We start from the raw sequence: 25,323 nt of genomic DNA on the forward strand, positions 1-25,323 counted from the left end.
TTTTTTATTATCCCTAATTCTTAACTGGTGTGGGATTGCTTTGGGGCTTCAGACAAGAAAGTAATTAAAGCATTCACACTTGAAACATCCACAATGGGAATGAGAATGGATTCACACTTGAAACACCCACAGTGGAAATGAGAACGCATTCATGCTAAGAAAGTAATTAAAGAATTCACACTTGAAACATCCACAATGGGAATGAGAATGGATTCACACTTGAAACACCCACAGTGGAAATGAGAACACATTCATGCTAAGAAAGTAATTAAAGTATTCATACTTGAAACATCCACAGTGGGAATGAGAATGCATTCACACTTGAAACATGCACAGTGGGAATGAGAATGGATTCACACTTGAAACACCCACAGTGGGAATGAGAACGCATTCACACTTGAAACACCCACAGTGGGAATGAGTCATATGGCCACTCCCCCTTCAATATGGGAATCTGTCCCTAAAGAAAATCTTGGTAACCCAGGGTGCTCATAAAATGAAAGACCTGTTTAAAAGGTTCATCCAAATAGTTTTTGTGCCTGCCTTCCATATTTTCTCCTTGAGGCCAACACAACACAGTGGCATCCATGAAAATTTCTCTGGGGCAGGAAGAGAAAGGTGGGTCTAGATCCAGAGTGCCTGGTCCTGAATTCTACCCGAACAGCCTTTCAGACTTTTGTGAGAACATAGGCAAAGCCTTTTCTCCCCCTCTTAAGTTTTCCAACCCTTGCATCCAAGCAAGGAGAGCCCTGCCTCACCTTAAGGTTCGATCTATGATTAAACAGTATCATTTTTCACACAGTGCATGGCACAACATAGGTGGAAATACACCTAAACAACATGAGTTCCGGTGCTTACTGTATATGATTCCACTTAATTGAAATGCTTAGGGCCTGAAGGGTTGGGAATCTGATAATTCCTCCGATGTTATAATACTTGCATATGTACAGTGAGATAGCTTAGGGATTGAACCCAAGTTTTTACATGAGTTTACACTGTGTTTCACTTGCACTTAGCGTGCAGGTAATCTTATATATTATCTTACATAATTTGGGGCAAAAGACAAAGCTGTGTAGTGTGTACATTTCTCCATTAAGCATCATGTCAATACCCCAAGGTTTCAGATTTTGGAACCAGAATGGAGATGTTTAACTTGTTTTGTAATAGTAATACATCTACATTATTACTAACTCCTCTCTGTCTCTTGATCTAAAGGGACTCTCTGCCTGGTCTGTTTCTTAAAATTCTATAGTGGTTCACAGTCTTCAATATGCCTGAGATCATCTCCTAGATGTTTCAATAAAAACGTCTCTGTTCAGATCCAGAGCTATTGATCCCTGCGATCCTGGGGTGGGCCTGAGCTCATGTACCTCATGAGCTTCTCAGGGATGCTCAGGCTGCTGGTCTGAAAGAATATCATAAAAACTGACCAAGATACACATTTGCATCAATGAGAGCAGCAAGTAGCAGCAGACATTCAGCGTTCCTGCTCACCTACAAAACCCTTCCTAGACTTAGTAACTCTACCAACGCCAAACCATCTGAAGTCTCACAGAACCTTCATGAAGACACCACCGACACTGCACCATTATCAATGAAGCCCCCCTCCTGGAGATGAGGAGGGTTGAGCAATAAGGCCCCTAGCTTACTTTACGATACAGAAAATTCTTAGTAAATGGTAACTAAACAGACAAGATCCCTGGGAGGCCTTAGGGGTCATATCTGGGTTATTCACTAGACACAGATGCTAAGAGTCCTTAACAATCTAGGAGTTGATGCCATCTCGTCAGCTACCTCTTCTCCATCCAAGGGCCTGGGAGTCCTTGGCTTCCAGACACTAAATTGCCCCTCGCTCATTATGAATACAGGAACTTCAGCCTGAGGCTTCTATGATCCATGCAGCTGGTAGAAGCTAAGTAGTCTCAGGAGGGCGGAAGCCAGGCTGGAAACAGGAAGCATTGCTCTGTCAACAGTTCTGATAAATTACCCAATAAGATTGCAACCAAAAAAAAAAAAAAAAGAGAGAGAGAGAGAAATACTCAAGTTCTTATCTATTTCATTCTCATTTAAATAAATATTCACTTTCATGCCCAAATTCTTTGCCTGTAGGGATGCACAAAACCCTCAGACATCACAGCTCCAATATCAGACATACTTTGGCCATTTGGGTTTTCTGGAAATTTCTCCAATTTATCATCTGTCCAGCTCTGTCTTCAGTGGACCACCTTCATCAAATCAAGCACAGTGTACACACACCTCCTACAGACAATTTCAATGTCTCATAAAGATGAGTTCCGGGTGTCTTGCCAATTTCACTGCAAACAGAGAACCTAAATACATCTGAAGCAGAATCCAGGCAGAAAATGCCGCCTGACCTTTCTGTACATGCGGAGTTCTTACTCATCAGTGAAATGACAATGCCTCAGAAATAATTAAAGTGTATAAACACCTTTGAATCTTTGTTTAGTTGGCAGCAATGGCAGAAAGGGTTTTCAGAAAGCAAACATTCTCCTTGCCAAGAAATAGGCTAAATTCTGAGTTCTAGCTTAACTCATTTTAGAGGGCAGAGTAACATGAATTAGAAGGTCAAGTGTCTAACTCGTGTGTATACTTCAGGATGTGGTTAGCAGAATTGTTATGGATTCTACACAAAAGTGGCATGGGGATGCTAAGGATTCCCTGCCAAATCTGCACATTGGGCTACATCTCCAGGGATGGGCCGGTGGAAAGATGGACACAGTTATTTGATGTTAGGTGTCTAATTAATATGAGATGGATTTGCATACAAACTCGAGGCTCTTTCTAGGGAACCCTGATGGTCTTTATTCACTTCCCAGCTAAGGAAAGAAATCAAATTGAACTGTTGAAGCACATACATTGATGACATAGGAAGAATACATACAAATTTTTAGCAGCTAGCCCCAATTGGACCTATGAATCCTTTTAAGGTAGACTAAAGAAGTCACACAGAAATTTTCCCTTTGAAAACCCTCGGTCCATCTACTTGTCCCAGGTAGGTCGCCGTTCAGCCGCAAAAGCACAATAAAGCCTCTGCTCACTTTGGTCGCTTCAGCCTGCTTTAACCCAAGGCAGCAGATTCTCAGAACACGACTGGCTTCTATTCTCCAGCCAATCTTTCCCATCTACATTGTCTGATCTTATGACAGCAGGGACTATCAAACAGCACACAGATGTACCCCACGTGACATTTCTAGGCCAACCTCCTTGTCCAAATTGTGGGATGGGGTGTCGAAATCTACTATGTGTATGTCACACGATAAGATAAAGTGCCTGTGGCCCTTTGTGTAGTTCATCCTCATTGAGTCTTAATTTTGTTTTAGTGACAGTTTTCTACATTCTTTACACAATGGTTAGCGACATACTCTTCTGGGACTTGTATTCTTCCCTGTATCGTGGTTTGTACCTGTGGCAACAGTGCTGAAGTAAATCACAAATATGACCCTGGGCTTTTCTAAACGCCAACTGTAAATTCGAAGCCGCACCCCCTTGTCTTAACATCTGTCCCACCAACGCCTAGATCAGACTGCTCTTTAGAAGGCTTGCCCTTAGCAGGTGTACAGTATTTGTTTAATTGAATCGCTATTGACCCAGTGGAGGGCTGAATGCTAATGGCATCATCATCCAGAGACCCCACACAATGAATATGCCTGGAGAAAGCAATGTCCTAATGTCCCAGGGTTCCTGGAGAAGCTCTTTAATACCTTAAGTGCCCCGGGCTTGCAGTTTCCAGTGCATGCAGGCTTCAGCCTGTAGCTGCAGCTGGGATCCTTACATTGCAAAAGAGCTCGTCCATGAACAGAGAAGACTCAACCCGCGAAATCGTCAAGGCTCCGGAGCTCTATTAAGAACTGGGCAAACTGGGCAGAGGTTGGGGACTTTTTTTTTTTTTTTTTTTTTGGTTTTTTCAAATTCAGTACAGTCATCGTTAGCCTTTGCTTTGTTTTGTGCCGTGGCTGAGAGCCTTGTAACCTATTCGTACTCTAAGGTTTTCTATCGTCCTGAAACTGAGCAAATGCCAGCGCAGAGAATGAAACGCGACTCTCAACATCTTCAGGAACTCGGAGTGCATCAAAGCCTATCCAAGCAAAGGACCGACCTCTGCAGAGCCCAGCTTCTAGCAGCAATGGGGTTCGTTAACTCCGCTGCACTCGGGAGACACTGGGTGTGTGGCCTTTACAATGCGACGAAACTCAGGAACGGACTGCCCTCTCAAGTTCGCCAATACTTAACGTCTGCCTCTGAGCCTCAAGACATTTCTCGGAACCCTGAGCGGCCAACTACTGATTCGGAACGCCACTAAATCCCATCCTGGACCCCCAAAGTCAGTAACTTCCCACTTGGGCTTTAAAAGGACAGACGCCCAGCCTCAGTATCCGGCTGCGCAGGACCCTGCTACCCGGTCCTTGTACGCGGCCAGGTGAACCAGCCACCACACTTACCTGTCTGAGGCTGGACTTACCAGTCCAGCAGAGCGCTGAGGGCAGGCGCCCCTCACTTGCGTGAGATCCACCGTTGCTGTTGTCTGTGGTAATGGTCGCACCAAGCAGTCCTGATGCGGAGGACACAAGAGCGTCCCGAGGGCCGCGGGACTTCCTCGGCCACCCCTTGGTGAGCCCCGCCTTAAAGGGGCGGAGGCGGGCGCGTCACCTTGGAGCGGCCTCCCAGCCCGAGCGTGGGCAGTTTGCAGATGATTCTGCCAGGTGTGACAGGAAGGAGTCTGGGCTGTTCTCTGGGCTAGCTGGGTATGCAGGGGGTGGTTACTGCTACCACTCGTTTGGGCTGGTTCACGGGGGAGGAAGGTGTGTCCTAAAAGTCAAAAGGAACTAAAGAGGCTGAATGTGTCTTTCAAACTTGTTACTAGTTTTTCTTTAGCGATGCTCCCATTCGGTCCCTAAGAGACCACCAAGCAGAGAATATCTTCCCCTTTCACCTCCCCAGCCCTAGGAAGCGGTACCCAAAGGATTAAATCTGCGAAACCTGTGCCATATGGGTGCGTTGGTGTGTGGAAATCAGTCACTCATATCTGCTGGGCCTTGCCCCCCTTCTCCAAAGATGAGTTGCCATGCGTGGCCTGGGAGCTGTTCCAAGAGCTCAGAGACCTCCTAAGGACACTCAGGAGCTCAGTAAATCTTGGTCTTTCGTTCCTGGTGTGGTCCCCTCCTCCTTTCGGGCTGTATTACTTTGCTTTGTCAGACTTGCTGTCCCCTGCACCTCCTCCATTTCCATGCCGTTCTCCGCAAGCCTGTGGGTGGCTGCAGAGGTCTCTGTCTGGGAAGATGGGGACTCGCCTTTCCTGGAAGCAGCAGTTTTGAAACAAGATACAAGAATTACAGAAAGGGTAAGTTGGGCGTGAGACAGACCTGACATTCTACTGGCTGCTGTGGAAATATGTCTGTAACTGGAGAAGAATATAATTGGTGTGATTGACGATTCAAGAGCCGGGCTCTGAGCTCAGAAAGCCCTTAAATCAAATCCTGGTCCAAAAAGCAATTGTGACTAGGCAGATCTCCCCACCATTAGGATTCCGAACTTTCCTCTACTAAATCTCGATTTGACAATTGCCATCTCACTGAGTCTGAGAAATCCTAAAGCCACTGTCCAGCCCCATCACATGGTAGCCACTCACTAAGAAGGAGCTAATGACCATGTCCTAGGCAAGAAGTTAGCAGGGGTGGGGGAAAAAAAGGAGGAAGTATTCAAGTGTAGGAAGAAATGGTGAAACTCACTCACCATTCCTTGTCATGAAAAGCCTACTTATCTCAATAGTCACCACGGAGGGTGACGACTTTGCCCTAGTCTGAATGCTTGCAGCGGAATGCTTGAGATAATTTGCTACAGGGAATTATAAATTCTGTTGATGGATTCAGAAGGACGGTTTTATGATATGCTTTGTAAGCAAGTAGATTTCTGTACAGGTACCTCCCTTACTCGGGAGGATGAATGCTGTGGGAGAAAATACAGCTAGAGAGAGGCGCTAGGCCTGGAATGGCCTACTAAATTTGGCTTCCACACCTGCCACTATCAAAAGGAGATGAAATGACAATGATACAATAGAAACATTTAGTTGAGTAAATAGAAGAGCAAAAAAATGTTTGCACTAGCCATAAAAGGCTGCCATGTTCTCAATACCATGTAGCAAGGTGAGTCACTCCCTTGTCACACTATACACATCAGGCACTCTGACAACAGAATGAATTTTGCCACGATCTGCATCCTGATAGATGTGTGTGCCTCAGTTGCTTTTCAACATCTACCACCATTGTTCCCTAAGTGATGGCACAGAGAAGGAAAACGTGAACGATACCAGAGGCCAAGGGCCTGTCATTGCGCACGGCTAGAAGGGCCAAGAAAGGTATCGTTTGGGTATCAAAGGAATTTGAACTACTGGCATTAGCCTCGGCCCTCCCTCTGGACTTGGGCTGGGTTGATAGCTTTGACAACATGGCCAGCGTGGGGAGGAGGATCGTGGAGAGAGAGCCACTGTGGTCCTTCAAGGCAGGGAAGAGCCAGATCTTCAGTTTTTCTGATTTCATCGTCGTTGGCTCTTTCTGAGAAGGATACTCTTATACCAACAGGCAACATCCTACATTCTGGGTGACGATCAGTTATAACGTGTCCCATTTAAATTGTTCTGCACCCCTCAAGCATGCACACCACACCGCTAAGGTTCCTCCCCTGCAGTACGGCCGAGAGGTGGTCCGTAGCGGATGTGGAGCGGTAGTTTGGTTATGTATGCAGTTTGGTTATGTATGGGCCCCACAGAGCATGCATTCGCCCAGAACGTACAAAAGAGCAAGAGATATTATTATGAGACCGTCATGCAAGCAGGTATCCATTGCCTAATGTGTGAAAGCAAGTGTATCTGGAAGTGGAAAATCCCCACTTCAGCAATCACACTGACCACAGGAGCTGTTTCTTGGAAAACTGCAGCCACGTACCTCATTGCTGCAATGAATTATAAAGGTCAGAGAGAACGGGGCTGTCTATTATAAACTCGGGAGGTTTTACTTTCTTAAAGTAACATCTATTTCATCATTTGACAATGCCCATAAAGAAAGACTATGTTCACAACCGATTTAAATTAAGGAATCCAATATAACAACAGCATATTAAAAATTGATCAGCCCCATACAAGTTCTAAATGGAGCCGTGAGTGGTAAAGGAGCAAAGCAAAAAATACGAAAGACAACTGAATTCTTCTCAGAGTGGAACACTCCTGGAAGGGGGCAGGTAGTATCTGTGGCCAGATAAAAGTCAAAACGAGCATCAGAAACTTCCCCCACCCCCCAGGGAGCCGGACAGCTGGACAATGCACACTCTATGGTGGGAGGTGGGGTGAGGTATCACTTGAGACATCTCCGTCTGTAGCTGTTTCACTTTCTATAGCTTTTAATGATTGCAAAATGCTGCGAGGCAGAGTCATTTTCAGCTTGCGGTTGGGCTGTGGGAACCACAGAACAGGAACTTCACTGGTGCAGGAGAGAGAGGGAGACAAAAGTTTCTTGTGTGGCCTTGATCACTGTTTTAATCCAGTGGTATTGTTGTCTTCAAAGGAACGGTTGCTGCTTTTATAGGCCGCTTTTCTGTCTTCCGTTTACACTTACCCCCTCTCACCCCCCCCCCCCCCCCCCCCCCCCCCCCCCCCCCCCCCCCCCCCCCCCACCCAGCCCCTGTTACCTTTGCTGTCTAGAAGACATAGGACCTTCAGCACAGTGGATAAGCCCAGTTTTACCATGGGCTTAACAGTCTTCCAGACTCTTTTGGCACCTTGATCCAGGCATTCATACAGTTATTTCATGAGTCTGGGGCTGGGCTGTTATTTTAAATCAGGAATGTTATTAATTGTCCAAATTGTAATTAATTGTAAACATCAAATGTTGTTGTGAGGTATTTGATTATACTATGTAAAACCATGTCACTGTGGTTAGTTTAAGAAAAAAACAAATGGCCAATAGGTAGGCAGGAGATATAGGTGTGACTTCAGGACAGAGAGAACTCTGGGAAGAAGAAAAGAGGAATCGTCATCTGGAAACAGAGGAAGCAAAAAATGCAGGAAGAGAGGTAAAAGCCATGAGCCACATGGTAGCATGTATATTAATATAAATAGGTTAATTTAAGTTATAAGAACCAGTTAGAAACAAGCCTAATCTAAGGCTGAGCTTTCATAATTAATAAGAAATCTCTGTGTCATTATTTGGGAGCTGGCTGGCAGAACAGAGAAAAACTCCTTATACATGGAACCCTCAGTTGGGTGCCATATGTAGACAGATTTTTTTGGGGGAATATTATGTTAAGGTGTGTTTCTTTTTTTTTAATTTATTAAAGATTTCTGTCTCTTCCCCACCTCCGCCTCCCCTTTCCCTCCCCCAACCAAGTCCCCCTCCCTCGTCAGCCCAAAGAGCAATCAGGGTTCTCTGCCCTGTGGGAAGTCCAAGGACCACCCACCTCCATCCAGGTCTAGTAAGGTGAGCATCCACAAAACAGCCTAGGCTCCCAAGAAACCAATAGGTACAGTAGAATCAAAAACCCATTGCCATTGTTCTTGAGGTTTCAGTAGTCCTCATTGTCCGCTATGTTCAGTGAGACCTGTTTTAACCCAAGCTTTTTCAGACCCAGGCCAGCTGGCCTTGGTGAGTTCCCGATAGAACATCCCCATTGTCTCAGTGTGTGGGTGCACCCCTCGCGGTCCTGAGTTCCTTGCTCATGCTCTGTAGACAGATTTTTCTTTGGGCTGCTGTACCACAAAAAATGGGCACAGAGACTTAATATTAATTATGAAAGCTCAGCCTTAGCTTGCTTGTTCCTAACTAGTTCTTACAACTTAAATTAGCACATCTCTTTTAATCTATGTTCTTTTACATGGCTGTTACCTTTATTCTGAGCTGCCCATCCTGCTTCCTTGGCATCTAGCTGGTGACTCTGCCTCCTTCTTTCTGGTGCTCTATCTCTACCTGGAAGTCCCACCTATCTCTCCTGCCTAGCTATTGAACATTCCGCTTTTTGTTACATCAATCACAACAATACATCTTCACAGTGTACAAATATCCCACAAAAGCAACTGACTTTGTTATCTCCTCTAACTAGACCATTGGAATGCTCAACACATCCCACTTCTAGAAATCCATCAGGAATATTCATTCACTCATTGTACACGGGAGCTATCTCTGGTTGCGTTTACTTCCTGAAGCCTGAGATGGAGCAAGAAGTTTCCAGACTAGGATAGCAGGATGATAAGCAGCCCTCCGTGATAAGCAATCTTCCATGTCTAAGGGAGGCAGTTGTGATGCAAAAGCCTGAAGAGGCTAAAAATGCATGTCCGGAGTCAAGTTCAGGAGAATATGTAGAAAGTAACACTGAGAGAGTTAGCAAGAAAGGAATTTCAGTCAGCCCCAGGTACTGTGAAAAATATTTTGAGGTACAAAACCTAGGATGCTCAGAGACATAGCTTACAGATAAAGTACAATTCAGGAATGAAGCCAGACCTGTCTAGGAATAGCTCCATAATGTTTACTCAAGAAATCAGAAATTTTAAATTGGTATGCCAAAGGAGAAATAATAACCACACGTATAACTAAAGACATTAACAAATGTTAGACGCATGTCACCAGTCTGTCTTCATGAACTATTTAGGACGCATAATTTATATACATCTTAATTTATCTAACCTCCAATTACTGTATGGAATGCTGACCTACAAAGAAAGTATAGATTCACTAATTAGTGAGTACAAAGTAGTATGGAAATATCTGGAGGCTTATTACATGTGTAATAACAATATTTCTAAGCAAGCTGGGGCATACAATTACTTGCTTACTGATTTTTTAGGTACAGATTTACAATGACTAATGTTGCCACATCTTGAGAAAATATAGGCACAAAATATGAAATGAAATAGTAAGAAATTTCAGCTTAAACTAATTTCTAATATTTTGATTGGGCCAAGTAGGCTTTCTTGATACTTCCAAATACCTGAGCAAAAAAGCTAAAGACAGGGAAGATCTATTCTGACTTATGAAGTTTTCAGAGCATTATGGCACAGAGGGCCTCGTGGATCTGCTAACATCCCAAATACCTGGAAGCAAAGGCAGAGGATACCTACGTTAGTTGTTCTCCTTCCTCCATTTTTTTTCAGCCTGGCCCCTCTGACTATGGGCTTCATACGTCCATCTTCAGGGAAATTCCATCCCACAGGTTACTGTCTCCAGAAGATCCTTCCCAGACACACCCAGGAGTGTGCTTTATTAATTTCTTTGCTTTTCTCAATCCAAGCAAACTGACGCTATCAGGGAAATGGGGAGGGAGGGTGAGAAACACAGAAGAGGGAAAAGAGAAGGTAAAAATAACAGTAAGTATGGCTGAAAGTCAAAAGGAATTACACTTTTAGCTATCATTTTATTTAAAATTTTAATACCTAATTATGCATATAAATATATTGTTTTAATAACCTTTTCTCATCTAAGATGACAATGCTTCCTCCGAGAGTCAAAAATCACTTACTGAAAACCCAATAGTAGACATGAGAAGGCCTCTTTGAGTTGTTTAGGGCTGTCCTTAGACTCCCAGACATACAGCCTTCTGATATAGCTCTTGATTGCCCCCTAGAGGTGGAAGGTAAGTCTTTGTTGCTGAAGACACCCTAGGCTTCAGACACTAGAAGCCTGTGAGCTGGAACTGATCTGAAGAACTCCTCCTTGGGGACCAGCTTTCATGGTAACAGATGGTCCTACTCATATGATGCTATGAACCACATTAACAACCAGCATGGAATGATAATTGTGTAACTGCAGTAGTGGCACACAGACCTTGGCAGCAACCAACAATGCTCTAATTGGACTTAAGACCTCCTCAACAAGAGGAAGACTGTGTCTGGTACAAGAAACATAGCTAACTACTCAGTGGTGGTGAGGTCATGGTTATAGAAAGAGAACCTACAGCTACTGTTTTACTAAAACAGCATAATCCCTAGCAACAATCTGTAAATACTTGTTCTTGTACCACAGGTAAGTGCAGTCCTCGCCCCTCATCAAGGGAACTTCTCTTTACAACAGATGGGGGTCCTACTACACAAAAACCCAGTCAAAATTCAAAGTTGTGACGCCTCCAAATAGATACATCTATATGGCCTTCACACACAAATGTTCAGGGAGCATTCCAGAAGAGGGGGCAGGAATATTGTAAGAGTCAGAAGACCAGGGTTGCTTAGAGATTGTGTCTTCTAGTAATGTCAGAGGCTACACACATGAATACACACCAACATGACTGCCTAGACATGAGCTGAACAAAGGCAACACCAATAGACTCATCAAAGTGGATGAGGACATGCCCACAAGGCCTCAACCCTACACAAAGAACTATAGGAGATGAATGAATGCTGAGGGTGGGAGACTTCCTTGGGAGTCTTCCCCAAGGAAGAGCGCACCAATTGGTTGGTCATTCAATACCAAATGATCAGCCCTGAAAACCTACATAGGAGTAACATTATGCAGACTAAGGGGTTATATTTGGGGAATATATGTGTATATACATAAGCATGCCTCATATAATGGAAAAAGAGGCCATACATTTGGAAAAAAGGAAGTAGAGGTACATGGGAGTGTTTGTAGGGAAGAAGGGGGAAAGGAGACATGTTGTAATTATAACCTAAAAAATAAAATTATAAAAAGGTTGTCAAGATTAGCCATCACGAAGGCATTGAATTGTCTCTTTATCTGGAAATACTATTGGGAAAAGTACACATTCTATAAAGCATACAATCTTTGGACAAAACATATTTGCTTTATTTGAACTTTTTGTTCAGCTGCTTTTAAAAATGAATAACAATGAATGATCCCTATTTAATCTCACAGAAAATAGACTTGAGAGGATCTGGAGAGAAAAGAGTTCCTCAGCCAATTCCTGCCAAATATAACCTCACACATTTGCACGTGCACACAGACACACACACACACTGACTCACAGAGGTCTTTCCTGTGTCCCTACTCCTGACATATTTCAGTGAAACTAGCCCCTCTTTAATAAAGTTCAAACTGTGGTTCTACTTCAGTGCCTCCAATTGAGCACCCCAGGCTTATATTTCAAGCTGTGTATGCTTCTCCCTTACACACTCCTTGCTGAAGCACGCTCTGGAAACCACAAACTAAGAAGAGGATCCAGTTGCATGGTCGTGCAGATCTATGCCAGGCCTCTGTTACGTCTGTAGCGCCGTCAATGCCTCACTAATTTTTTTCCAAACTCTCTTCCTTCTCCAATAATAACAACCTATTGCTACTAGTGAGAGCTCCTCCAATCTCCAGGCCATGCTGTCTCACCTGAGCAAGCTGTTTTGGGGCATTGCTGAAATGGGACTGTATTGGATAACAGGAGCGTCCTCAAAGCGTTTGAATTAAAGCCTGACAGCCAACATTTGAAATGCCGATGGAGATGTGGTCTGTCGACTGCTCTTATTCCGTGCAGCTGGGAAGTGCCTGTCTTTGCAAGGTGTGCTCAGTGGGACCTGTGTCCTCTGTGAGCAGGGATTTCCCCAGTGGCAAAATGACAACGATGTAAGGAGGGAGGAGAGAGGGGCCCCGTTACCAACCCCAGAAGAAATGCAAGCAGACGTCAAAGGAAAGGAAACTAAACCAGAGAAAGCCAGGGGTGGATGAGTGGTACGGAAAAGCAAACAAGAATTTAAATGGCCAAGGTAGAGCACCTAAGGACTGTGAGGAGCAGAGCATAGGAGACAGGGAAGATTAACAAGATAGACAAATAAGTCAAAGGGAATGACCTGATGATGTCAGTGGTGATGGAAATGGGCCCAATAAATGCCAAGTTCACAATGTGTGTGGTTGTAATACGTCAGAGGAGTAAATGGATTGTCCTTCTGAGGGGTTACACCTCCTTCAGCGTTGGCCTGTCACGGCCACTTTGTGAAATGCTGTCATCCTCTGCTCAGTGAAGCAAGGTATAGGCTACCACAGTACCTCATCTGACCGTGTTATTCCCTAAGGTTTGTGGAAACTCATCAGCTTATCTAGAGGTAGAGGCTAATGCTCATATCGCACAGAAAGGCAAATATTACAAGGAAATGTCTATAAGGATCAGTGTTTTGTTTCCACGCACAATACTTGAGCCCCAAGATAAAATGGTGCAATTATCTCTGTGGTTTAAAGAGTCGTGTCTTTGCTTGGTCTTTGTTCCTGTTTCCCACACGCTGCTTCGCTACTTTGTTCCACCTCTCCAACCACCTCACAATTTCTGTTACCCTCTGAGTTAGGAGAAAGAAAGCCGGATATAAATGATGCGATTCTGTCTCCTCCAACACCCCAAATAACCACTGTCTCCTCCTCCAAAGTTCTCTCCCTCTTCCAGCGAGAATCAATCCTTCTCACCTAAGAGTCGCCACAGCACTATGTACCCTGCCACCTTAAAATGCGCCAAGCAAGAGCAACCGCTTCCATCTTTGGTAAAGGGTTGTGTTAATGCCTTGGGTAATTTCATTTGTTCATTCCAAAATATATTTCTAGACTAACCATCCATTTCTAGAGATCCTGTAGAATATAAGGCTATTCAAAACTTTGTACATATATGTGAAAGTCCCATGGTGCACACAGATCACCAAGGAAACCAAGAATATTAAGCAGGCAGGATTTTGTCCTCTCACAGGAAAGGAAGGGGAAAAAAACCTGTTTTTCTACTTAAAAAAAAAAAAAAAAAACAACTGTGAATCAGAGGTGATTAGTAGCCTGATGATCTGCGTTATCTGTTGGGTCAGGTCATATCAAACTCCCACACCAGGCCCTGAGGTGGCCAGAAGTCTAAATGAACAATAAGTTATCTGTATAGCCAGGGATGCCCCTCAAAGCTCTCTCAACCAGGGTTCAAGGGAGCTAATAGCCCGATTGATCTCTACAGTATCTATACGACCGACACCACACCAGACCCTTCCTTAGGAGCTTAAGCTAATACTGGTACCCTGTTTCTAGTACTCCCCTTCTTGGAAGAACCAACATGTGCTTTGGGTTGAGTTTTAATATAATCACGCCTCCTTGTACACAAGGGATTTTATTACACCAGGGAAATGTTTTCCCCCAAATTGTACTGTGTTTAAATATGCTGGCAATAAACTGCCTGGCATCAGACTCCCTAAGTTTGATCCAGCCAGTCTACGTCAGGCTGAACTTAGTTTTCTTTCTCACCTCTTCGCAGATTGTTTCCTTGCCTGCCATGATGTCCGCAGGAGCCCACACACGCATCTATGATGCAACTGTTATCTATTACTGTATAATAACTCCCAACCGCAGTCATTAAAAATAACGAACATATACTATCTCAGCATTTCTATGGGGAATGAGCCCAGCATGTTCTGATGAGTGTCTCCGACTGGGAATATCCCATGAATTTTCAGGCAAGTTGCCCCAAGTGCTGTATCACTGCTGATAACCTAGAGGCCAAGAATCTGCTTCATGATTCTGAACTCATATACCTGGTTGGTTGTACAACATGATTCCTGGCTACCTGTATCTCCCCATGGTGAGTCCCACGTTTTATGTATGAGATGGAGAAGGAGGATCATAACTTTGTTACACAGTCTTGGAAATGACATCCCATCAGTTCTGTCCTGCTCTAATCGTTACATTCAAATCAATGGTCCATTTAATGTTCTTGAGCACCAGGATGGGGTATGAGGGACCAACCTAGAGATAGTTATCCAATTGAGAGGAGCAGTCCACAATATATGTTCAAGAAATAAATATATGATCTGCTTAGTGTTTGTTGAGCATCCTGAATCTGGGTTTATCATCATCATCAAACCCAGGGTTAGCGTTCCAACCAGTACTTCTCTCAATACTTCTGTGTCCTTTTATCTGTGTTTGGATACCAGTTATAGACACTAGTGGACTGCTGAACACTGCCACTGGGGTGTTGAAGAAAATAAACTAAGAAATCCTTGGTGAGAAAGCCAGTATGCAGAACTCTCCCATGGCCTCAGTTTCAACTCTTGCCTCTAGGATCCTGCCTTGAGTTCCCTTCATAAAGGACTGTAAGCTGTAAGATAAACTCCTCATGTCACTTTTGACAGTGGCATTTTACCACAGCTATAGAAACCCTGACTAAGACTCTTTGGTAGAGAGTATGAACTCTGCCTGGTGGCTCTGTTTGAACTTCAGAGAGTGTTACAGCTGTGTGCTGGGATTTGGATTTCTCAGCTACTTGAGCTAATTAGCGTTCAAGTACACATTAAGAGAAATCCTTTCACACTTCTCCCAGTCTCTCTCTTTTTGTATCTATACCTTTCTCTAATCTTTCCCACAAATTAAAGCCGCCATGTCCTGGGGAATTTTCCCTGAGCTTAGAAAAGCCAGCAGGCTCTGCTAGGTGTCCTCACCACCGAAGTGTGTTCTCTCCAGGCTGTAAAGAGAAGGAAATCCAGAACTCATCCTCTTTCCTTTCCTGGGATCAGGGTACTGCGCTGTCTGTGGTCTAATGCAGACCAATGTTACTACTGTCAGATATGGAGAGGAACCGATCCAGTTTCCTTTAGCATCATGGCCAGGAACGGAAGTCTAAGTCACTTAACTGGACCTCAGGCACATCTATCTTGACATTGATTCTAGGTGGCAAAAAGACATAACCAACTTTAAAAAAAAAAAGTCCAGAGAATTGTATAAGAAGAGAGGGTATCTGAGTTCATAACCTAGTGCTCAGCAAATCAGACTGCCATTTCTCAGACTGTTCAATGAAGAGATTTAACCACATCAATCATAACTTAGTCTTCAACAAATCAAAGTGTCATTTCTCAGACTGTTTGATGAAGAGGTTTAACCACATCAATCTTAACTTAGTCTTCAGCAAATCAGAGTGCCATTTCTCAGGCTGTTTGATGAAAAGATTTAACCACATCAAGCATTTTCAGTAGTTCACCCAATAATCACTATTATTATTATTATTATTATTATTATTAGTTTTGTAACAATGGATAGCCTATTGCTTGTTCTAATGAAAGGGTCCAGCCTCCAAATTCTTGTCATGTTTTCAACTCTTAGTCAGGGTCTGAGGGACATGAAAATGCCTCCCATTAATTCCTTGAATCAAGTCAATTCCAGACAAAAGTGAAACAGCCCCACATCTTAGAAAAACTTGCTGAGAGACAGTCATCTTCATTTAAGAATAAGCCTTTATGGGTCTAGCACTTAAATTTTATAAGCCTTTACCTTGGTACTGAAAAGCATCTTTCTGCTGCTGTAATAATACTTAAGACTTCTTACAAGGCCCATCACTCTCATTGTTGCCAATCCTTAAATTTCGCACAGGCAAATTTCCACTTCCTGATGACAGCCTGCAAATTTTCTAGGTCACACGCAGTTGCTCTTTGAAATATACTGAGAATGCGGTTCTTTTCCCTCAAGATACTTGGACAAGATCTGAATGCCGTTTTTATTATTCGTGGCCTTGGAAATAAAGTCACTAAGCAACTTTGCCTCCCCAGGTGACTGGCAAGCAATCAAAGCTATGATTCATGGTCCAAAGCTCCCTGCTGCATCTTCCCTTTTTAAGGGAAAAGATGCAAATATGTCAGCATCAAAGTCTCTCTATTCCTGTCCTCAGAAGAGTCATGCTTCGCATTCAAACCGTCATTGGCTGATGGCCTTCTTGTCCTTCCCAGATCAAACATCATATTTCTTGTCATACAACCGGGCCTCAATATGTCTAGACCCAACTTCAACATGAACAAAATCAGTCATGGCAATGCCCCTTTCCCCTGAGCTTTACTTACTACTCATCCATGTATTTCAGGAGAGTAATCATTCAAGTTTTTGGATAATAATTTCCCCTACTCATTAAATATGCATTATAATCTGAAAAAAGTGACTCCCTAGACCCTCAAACTGTTTTATATTGACACACACAGAAAACCTAGTATACTCAGAGTAAGAACAAAAGCAACCAATATTAGTAAACAAATGAGCACAGCAAATCTGGCACATGGGCATCTTGCCCTTGAACACACTGAATTCCTCCACGTTTGAGTTGGAATAGCACCTGCCCTCGAGGACTGTGTAAGGAGATTTCAAGTTTTGAATGTATCTGAGCCAAAAGAGATTCTCATTAAGTCAATGAACACAATAATGATAACATTGATGATAAAGTTCATGCTTTTAAGTTGACGCCCGCAGCCCTATTTTTGTTGGAGATTTTACAGCATTTTATTTATTACGAAAATTCTTAAACATGCAGCATTTTTAAGATCATTAACCTCTGTATTCATCACCTTGTATTATAATATGCATTTTATTACATACCAGTTCTACCCTCTATCCCTCTGTTTAATTTTTGACACATCTCAAAATAAACAGAAGGTATCAATTCTCATTATCCATCATACCATTAACTAGAATCCAGGTTTATTTTCTGCTTTTATATATGTGATATATACTTCCAAGTTTACTATTTAATTGATAAACATGGGTATATTAGGACTTTTTTTATACTCCAAAATTACTTCATCTATTGCTCTTAAGTCAGTGCACACAGAGAGAGAGAGAAAGAGAGAGAGAGAGAGAGAGACTCTCACAACTCACAATGTGTCAATCTCATTTCTGATATGTATTTTTCCATTACAGTTCAGTTTTGCCTATTCTAGAACTTCAAATAAATACGACAACACCCTTATACTCTTTAATGTAAGGAAAGCTAACTTTTTTCTTTCCTCATTGTGTCCTTTTTGCTGGATGGTATTCTATTGTGTGAATATATCACAGTTGGTTTGTCTGTTCTATTGATAGACACTTGACTTTTCACACTGGGTGGTGCTGAGTAAAGTTGCTAGAAACATTTTTGGATTAGCCTTTTCCATAGAACGATATGTTCTTTTGTTGGGTTTTCAAGTCATTGGAACTGATTGTTTTCTCTTCTCTGTCCTCCAACCCCATATACCTACTCTGTACTTAAAGACTTAAAGACTCTTACACAATGTAGTAGTTTGAATGAGAATGGCCCCATAGGCTAATACACCTGAATTATTATTGGTCCCTAGTTGGTGGAACTCTCTAGGAAGGGTTAAGATTGCTGGTGATGGGCTTCAAACTTTCAAAAGTCTACACCATTCCCAAATGCCCATCCTCTCTTTCCCTTCAGCTCCTGCTCTACTGTTACACCAGCCTGCCTGCTGGCCATGCTTCTCACAGTGATGACCATGTATTCTACTAGCCTTTGGGATTGTAAGCCCCAAATTAAATGATTTTTTTCATGAGTTGACTCAGTCATGGTATCTTTGTTAGGGTTTCTATTGCTGCAGCAAAACACCATGACTAAAAAGCAAGTTAGGGTGGGGAGGGTTTATTTGCCTTAAACTTCCATAGTACTGTTCATCATTAGAAGAAGTCAGGACAGGAACTAGAACAGGGCAGGATCCTAGAGGCAGGAGCTGGCGTAAAGGCCATGGGAGGATGCTGCTTACTGGTTTGCTCTCTATGGCTTGCTCAGCCTGCTTTTTTTATAGAGCCCAGGACCACCAGCCTAGAGGTGGTACCATGGACAGTGGACTGGGCCCTCGCCCTCCCCCATTAATCACTAATTAAGGAAATGTCTTATAGCTGGATCTTATGGAGGCATTTTCTCAATTAAAGCTCCTTCCTGCATGATGACTGTAACTTTTGTTAAGTTGGCATAAAACCAGCCAGTACACGTGGTATCTTTTCACAGCAACACACACACACACACACACACCTCTATACACTAGAGTAGTAATTTCACTTAATGGACAAAAGGAAAGGTGACCCACTGTTTTGTTCCCATATCTATGGTTAGCAGCAGTAGAAACGTCATTTCTCCTGTGCGCCACCTCATTCGCCCACCCCTGTCATTTTGTGAGAAGATTGCAGTCATATTGCTGGAATGAACTGAGATAAAAAGACTTCCTTTTCAGTTACTGTGTTGAGCATGGTGCTTTCTTTACCATTGCTTAGTTAATAAGTTTGTTCTAATATTCAGAGAGGAATTCAGAAATAAAATATACAAATAAAGGGTCCAGTCCAGGAATATAGAAATATAAAGTTGCAAGCCCGAATATATTTTGAGAGAAAAAAATAATAAAGCTGGTAGCCACTGTTAACCTTTAACAAACACTTTCTGCTTTAAGAGCAGACTTCCTGGCAGCCACTGTGGCCAGAGCTAAACTTTTAACAATTGTCTCCCAACTTCCCAGCTAGGCAGATACTTTGAGACAAAGGTTAGCTTCTAACTCTTACCTCTATGGGACCTGCTGCTTGTATTCCCTTAAGTGTTAACTGTCCCCCTATGTGACTCTACTCTCTGCCTTGCACTCTTTTAGGGACAGTGAAAAGTGGCTGTGACAGCCACAGGCTTTTGCAAGCACTCTAAGTTAACATTCTAATGTCCTATAACAAAAAGTTGTAAAACTTAAAAAGTAACGTGACTTTAAGCCTGACCTCAAGGCTGTAAATGCTCTCTGACACACACCTGGTGCTTGTTTTACTATAAGAGGTGGCCCATAACCAGATCTCATTGCCACAGCTGCAAAAGTCCCATTCTGTCTGTGGTCACAGCTGCAGCTGAGATGCTTTTGTGTGCCCCATGGTGATTTTTTTTTTCTTTTTCTGGAATAAAGCTTGCTTCTGGTTTAATACACTTTGGTGGTCTGTTACCCCATCATTGCACAATGCCCAAACTCAACATTCAGAGTCAAAATGTCTATAATGTGAAAACCACTAAAATCACTGTAAAAGCTTAAGTGTCAATCTCAGATACCCTGTCCTCCAGTCTCTCCATTTTGTGCTATATTTTTTTTAAATCCATTTACTTAAAGAGCCGAGATGGGCTGGCATCCATCTACAGCTGGAGTAGGAGCTCCACAGAGCCACCTAACTGTGCCACTTTGGCAAGCCTGCCTCCATGAGGTATGAAGGTTTCCCTTTTACAGAGGTGTCATGAGCACATGGGACCTGATTCCTATTGGAACACCGCGGTCATTACCGGAAGGTAATTTTAGAATATTATCTTAATTAAAATAAATGAACTAGATTCTATTTTGCCTTCTCTTTTGAGTTTTCTCACAATTTTAGAGCTGTTAGGATTTTGCATCAATGGCCCCAGTGACTGCAATAGTTACTTCTATCAAGTGTCTAAGAGAAAAAAAAAAATCAAGATCTGTATCCAGCAGCCACTACCACTGTTGGGTTGAAAAAAAAACTGTACAGTCTTCAGTACTTCACTGGACACGCTGACAGTAGAGCTCCCTGAAGACTAACAGGGAGGAGTGGGTAAGAGCTCCTGAAGGATGCACCACTAATGAGCAAATGAAAAACCATCTCTGCCCAGGGATCCCAGCATCCTGTTAAAGGCAAAGATGTCTTCAGGCTATGTAGCCGCAAAGTTACTGCATTTCCTCCTAAGTGCGCTGTGATTAGGGCTGCTGGCTTCAGGGCCATAATGGATGAGGCCGCAGCTGCCTCTCACAGAAAAACATTGTTGACTTTGCACTGGAGTATTCTTTCATCTCTACAGTGCCTGAAAAATCTTCAGTCTGGAGCCCAGTGTTTTTTTTGCACTTATTCTCAAGATTATAAGATTTCTTTCTTCTAGTCATCTCTACGTGTTTGAAGTATAGTATCTCTTCTACACAGTGAAATGTAATACACGTACTCCAGGGACAGATGCTTTTATTGCTTTATTTTTTTCATGGCAGTGACAAAATACCAGATGAAAGCAACTTGAGCCTGGAGGGCTTCATTTGGACCCAAAGTTTGAAGGTACTGTCCACTGGGGCAGGGAAGGCACTGGCCGCCAAAGCATGAGACCACTGACCGCATCATGTCTGTAGTAAGGAAGAGGAAACCAATGAAAGATGTTGCTAGCTCATTTTTCCTCTTCTCCTTCAGTCCATGAGAATACTCAATATGTTGAGTATTCCCAACTCAATTAGCATAGTCTAGAGCTGATGAACTGAACTTGGGTCCTCATGCCTTTCCAGCAAACCCTCTTTCCTGTTGAGCCATTTGCCCGATCTCTTATCTCTTGCTATCGTAGTCACAATTAAGAAAGAGACATTGGTAGTTACTGCCAGTTTTTAATTGAATGTCACTTTTATCTTTACTGCACCTCTTCATGTTCAGTGATCCCAGGCAGGATGACACCATCTGCTTGGTTCCTGTGTTTCCCTGGGCTCTTCTGCTCCATAAGCATGTCTCCCGTGTTCCTTGATGTCAATATCTTAAACACCTCTAAAGAGGACCGACCACACATCTGGTAGAAAATATAGCTGTTTGATTTGCTCTGTCACTTTTTAAAAGTGTGATTATATTTGAGAATCTAATTTTACCAAGAAAAAAAAAGTCACAGGATAGATACAAATGAGGAAGCCTCGTTGTCACATTAGACTAGAGAGCCCATGACATTCTTATACTGTTGGTGACCGCCCCCATCATCACACTATAGACCATCACATTTTCTTAGACCTTTGGAATTTGTCTGAGAGTTTTGCTGTGTGTGTGTGGGGGGGGGGAGACACAGAGCTTGTAGGTGACCTTGACTTTTTGTGGTGCCCTCTGTTGATTTCTCAGGCTCCCAATTTGGGAAGCTGGCTCTTTCTATAGGCAATGCCCTTCTCCAAACAGGAAGGGACAAGTGAAACCACCAACCCTAATAAACAGGGTTTGTACACGCCCATGCCAGAGCAAGACGAACAAACATGCCAACTTCTGGTAATTTGCTAAGTCATGCCTCACCCTCTTACAGCAAGCTTTGCTAAGTGGAAGAGCAGCTTCTGGGGAAATAACCCATTGTAATCACGAAAACTCCACAGGGAATATTTGAAATTAAGGAGACTGCACTGGTAGACAGCAGCTCTAGCATCCCTGAACACTTCAGACATGCTAGGCTGGCATTGTAGGTTTTACAGAAGTCTCTACTGTGCTCTTTCCTGAATTAAGAGACTACAGTTCAAACTGACCTTATTCATGCTATGAATTCTAAGGCATTGGAACAATAGCCTAAAAATAGATATACCTTGCTATTTTTCCTCTTCAACCATACAACTGCACCACAGGAGGCTCTTCTTTAGAAATACTCAGATTTTAAGGAGGAAATATGCCTGCTCAGATCTCACTGCCCAAAACAGAATTCTTGATTCTTGGTTGAGTTTGGGAAGCAATAAAAGCAAAAAAAAAAATGCTATGTGTATTATTTTCTAGCCCGTTTAAAAAGAGCTAGAGATCATTGTTTTTAGGAGAGACAGCAGAGGACATAAAAGCCGGGGTATATTACAGGTACAGGCAGGAGTAAGTAAGGCAGATGTGGCAAGAGGCTGGCTTTCCCCTGCATCAGTGCCTCAGACTGACACTCATGGGGGAAGGACTCCTAGATAAAGCAGCTAAGGTGTGCGCCTGAGAATTACAATAACGCAAAACGCAATTTCCCTGGTCCTATCTACAGCTAGACTATTCCTGTTTAAACTTTCACATGGAGACTAGGAAGGCTCGCATGAACTACTCCCAGTAACCACATCCTAAAGACAGATTCACTTAACTAGCATATTAATTGGTTGAATTCAGTTTCAACTACACAGACAAATCCAGAGATCATTATCAACGCACTCTCTTATTGAACACTGCAAATGTTCAAATCAATATCATTGTGTTCAAGTGTATTTCATTGAAAGGTGTTGCTGTCAGGAACGGATCCTGTGTTGTGGCATTTGTCACTCTAGCTTAAAAATGTTTTTGAAGAAGGATCGACTTGTAATTAAACATGCATTTTAACATGGACAGTCTAACGGATATGCCTATTTCTCAAGCAAGAGAACTGGGACAAAGGGTACAGGCGTTACTCTTTAAAGTTCCCAGGTGCCCCTGGGATGCTCTATCAAGCTTTCCCCTACGTTAGCTTGTGTTTTCTAGCGTTTGGGTCAATGAAATCAGCTTTCCTAAGATCTAGTTTCTTGTACCATGGATGATTAGTTTTAGACTCTAATAATACTAGTCATATGTACTAGTATGCTCAAACTGTCTCAGAGTATCTCGTTTATTTGCAGAGAGCATGATGTGTCTGGTGGCCCACATTTCCGTTCTTTCCAATTTGTGGTAATTACAAATTTCAGTGGCATTTAACAGGGCATATGCTTTCTTTTTTTTTTTTTTTCTGGAAGGGAACGGTTGGAGTTGGACAAGTATGTGTGAATTTGAATGCAATCGATCAACTTTTTTTCCAAACTGGCTGTACCATTTTATACTCCTAATAACATGCACGATTGTCCCAGCTTCTCCATGTAGCACTGTGAATACTAGTCACTTAAAGATTTCATTTTCTAACCATTTGTTTCTGGAATATAAAGATGATATATGTTTTTACCTTGTTAAACTTGGTTCTCATAGTTCTGGTAGAATAGGATTTTACATGGACCACCAAGTCATCCAAGAAGAGCAATAGCTCTTCTCCTTTCCTTTGAAATTGGCTCAGTTTTTCCTTGCTCCTGCTTTTAACACCGGGAAGACTCTCCACACCTGTGTTGAGGCCAGAGGAGAGGCAGACAGTGCTGCACTGCAATAAACCCTGAGCTCTAGGAATAAACGACATCATGCTGTATTTAAGACAAACAGATGGATCCGTGATCAGAAGAAATCCAAGATAATGGAGTCATGGAGTTTTTTAATTTCCCCCAGTCTCCCAAAAATGGCATTTAGCCTTTTAGTATTACACATGATGCTTACCACAGCATCCCAGAATGAGGAAGTCCCTTCTAGTCCCACTTTATTGAGTTTCAAGGGTCAAGAAGTTAGTTGGAGCCTCGACAATGAACTTCTTGCATCTGCTGGGATTATTACAAACTACCTTTAGTTTTCCAGTGGTTTGCCCTACTCTCCGTGTCCATCAACTTTGCAATTATAAACTAGGCCCAACTTCCATACAGACTCCATTTGCTTGGCTATATTTTTCATAGAGATTGTCGGGTTCAGTTTATTGATGTTGTGCTTAGAATGTTCGCAGCATTCTCCATCAATTCCTGGACTCCCCCTGCCTTCCTTTATCACTATGGTAACACCAGCTATGTAGAATGAGTTGCAGGCACAAGTACATTAGTTCCCACTTTTATATAACAAGTAATTGGCTAAGTCCCCTGCTTCAAACACTGGAGGCTACAAGTGATGCATTAGCTGTGTTTCATCTGGACACGTGAAGAAGTCCTCTTCTGAGTTAATTTTTGCTGCTCATTTGTAGGACTGGATTCTTATTCCCTTGCTAGCCAAGTGTCACACTCATCTCCTTGAGTGTCTCCACACGCCTCATTACTTTCTGCCTCCCATCTTTAAGACAGTCACTAGAACTTATTTGTACTGACGTTCATGATCATCCCTTGGGTCATCTTCAGAAAAAAATGTTTATTATTTTTCAATTAAATTTATTCATTTATTTTACATTCCGACCACAGTCTCCCCTCCCTCCTCTCCTCTCATTCTTTCTTCCCACTACCCCTTTGCCCCACCTCCCCAAATCCTCCCCTTCTGTCTCTGTTCACAAAGGGGCAGGCCTCCCATGGGTGTCAACAAAGCGTAGCATATCAAGTTGAAGTAGGACTAAGCTCCTTAAATTAAGCGTGGCCCATCCAGACAGGCAGGTTTTCTGCTAACTGACCTGTAGACTGAATTATATTCATTCGGAGTAACATCAAGATTAGAATTTGATTGAATGCCAGGAAGAAGGTGTGTCTACACCACATGCTGGTAATATTTGGAGTCAATTAGAATGCTTCTGGCTATAGAACTTGCCCATTATAGTATCTTACTCGCTTATACAGGTTCTTCCTTAGATGGATGTTAGCATTCATCAGTGGTCATTTGGGCTGATGATGATTTTTTCTTGAGAAATTTGCCAACTAAAATGTTAATATATTTAATAATTTCAGTCATGTAACACCCCTTGCTTCTGGAATGATCTTTAGTAGTTTATTCACCCAAGGAATTATCTAATTTTCACTGTTGAACTTCCTAACAGAGTTGGCTATAAAAATCCCCCTATATTCTGAAAACTTCAGACTCTTTAGATTGTCACCAATCCCCTCATCTTAGAAATGTACCTCTTTTCCTGTATCACCAGATTGGCTAACATGGTAAAATTCTATAGCATTGGTTTCCTCCAACAAGCAAGATGTTAGCTTTTATGCCACCAAAACCAATACCATGGGTAGACTCTTACACATTACCTGTTCCACCTGCCAACTTGAACCGAACCCCTCCTGCATCACAGCTTCTATGGGCTGACATTAAGGAGATCCTTCCCAGATGATTTTGCATTGGTGATGCTGGTCTC

General features: G+C 42.7%; 1 protein-coding gene across 2 annotated transcripts in view; it reads right to left on the bottom strand.

The window, feature by feature from the left end:
- Positions 1–4,630, bottom strand: part of Mctp2 (multiple C2 and transmembrane domain containing 2) — a 213,852-nt gene extending 209,222 nt beyond the window's left edge. The window contains exon 1 of one of the 2 annotated variants that reach the window (XM_050149129.1): positions 4,481–4,630. The gene's annotated coding sequence lies outside the window, so the exon portion shown is untranslated. Of the gene's footprint in view, positions 1–4,460 lie in introns of both variants that reach the window. The other variant, XM_050149127.1, reaches the window with a different exon arrangement.
- Positions 4,631–25,323: the final 20,693 nt, after the last annotated feature.

The sequence above is a fragment of the Alexandromys fortis genome, unplaced genomic scaffold (assembly GCF_014885135.2).
Source record: "Alexandromys fortis isolate MF-2015 unplaced genomic scaffold, M_Fortis_MF-2015_v1.1 scaffold_67, whole genome shotgun sequence".
Lineage (NCBI taxonomy): Eukaryota > Metazoa > Chordata > Mammalia > Rodentia > Cricetidae > Alexandromys > Alexandromys fortis.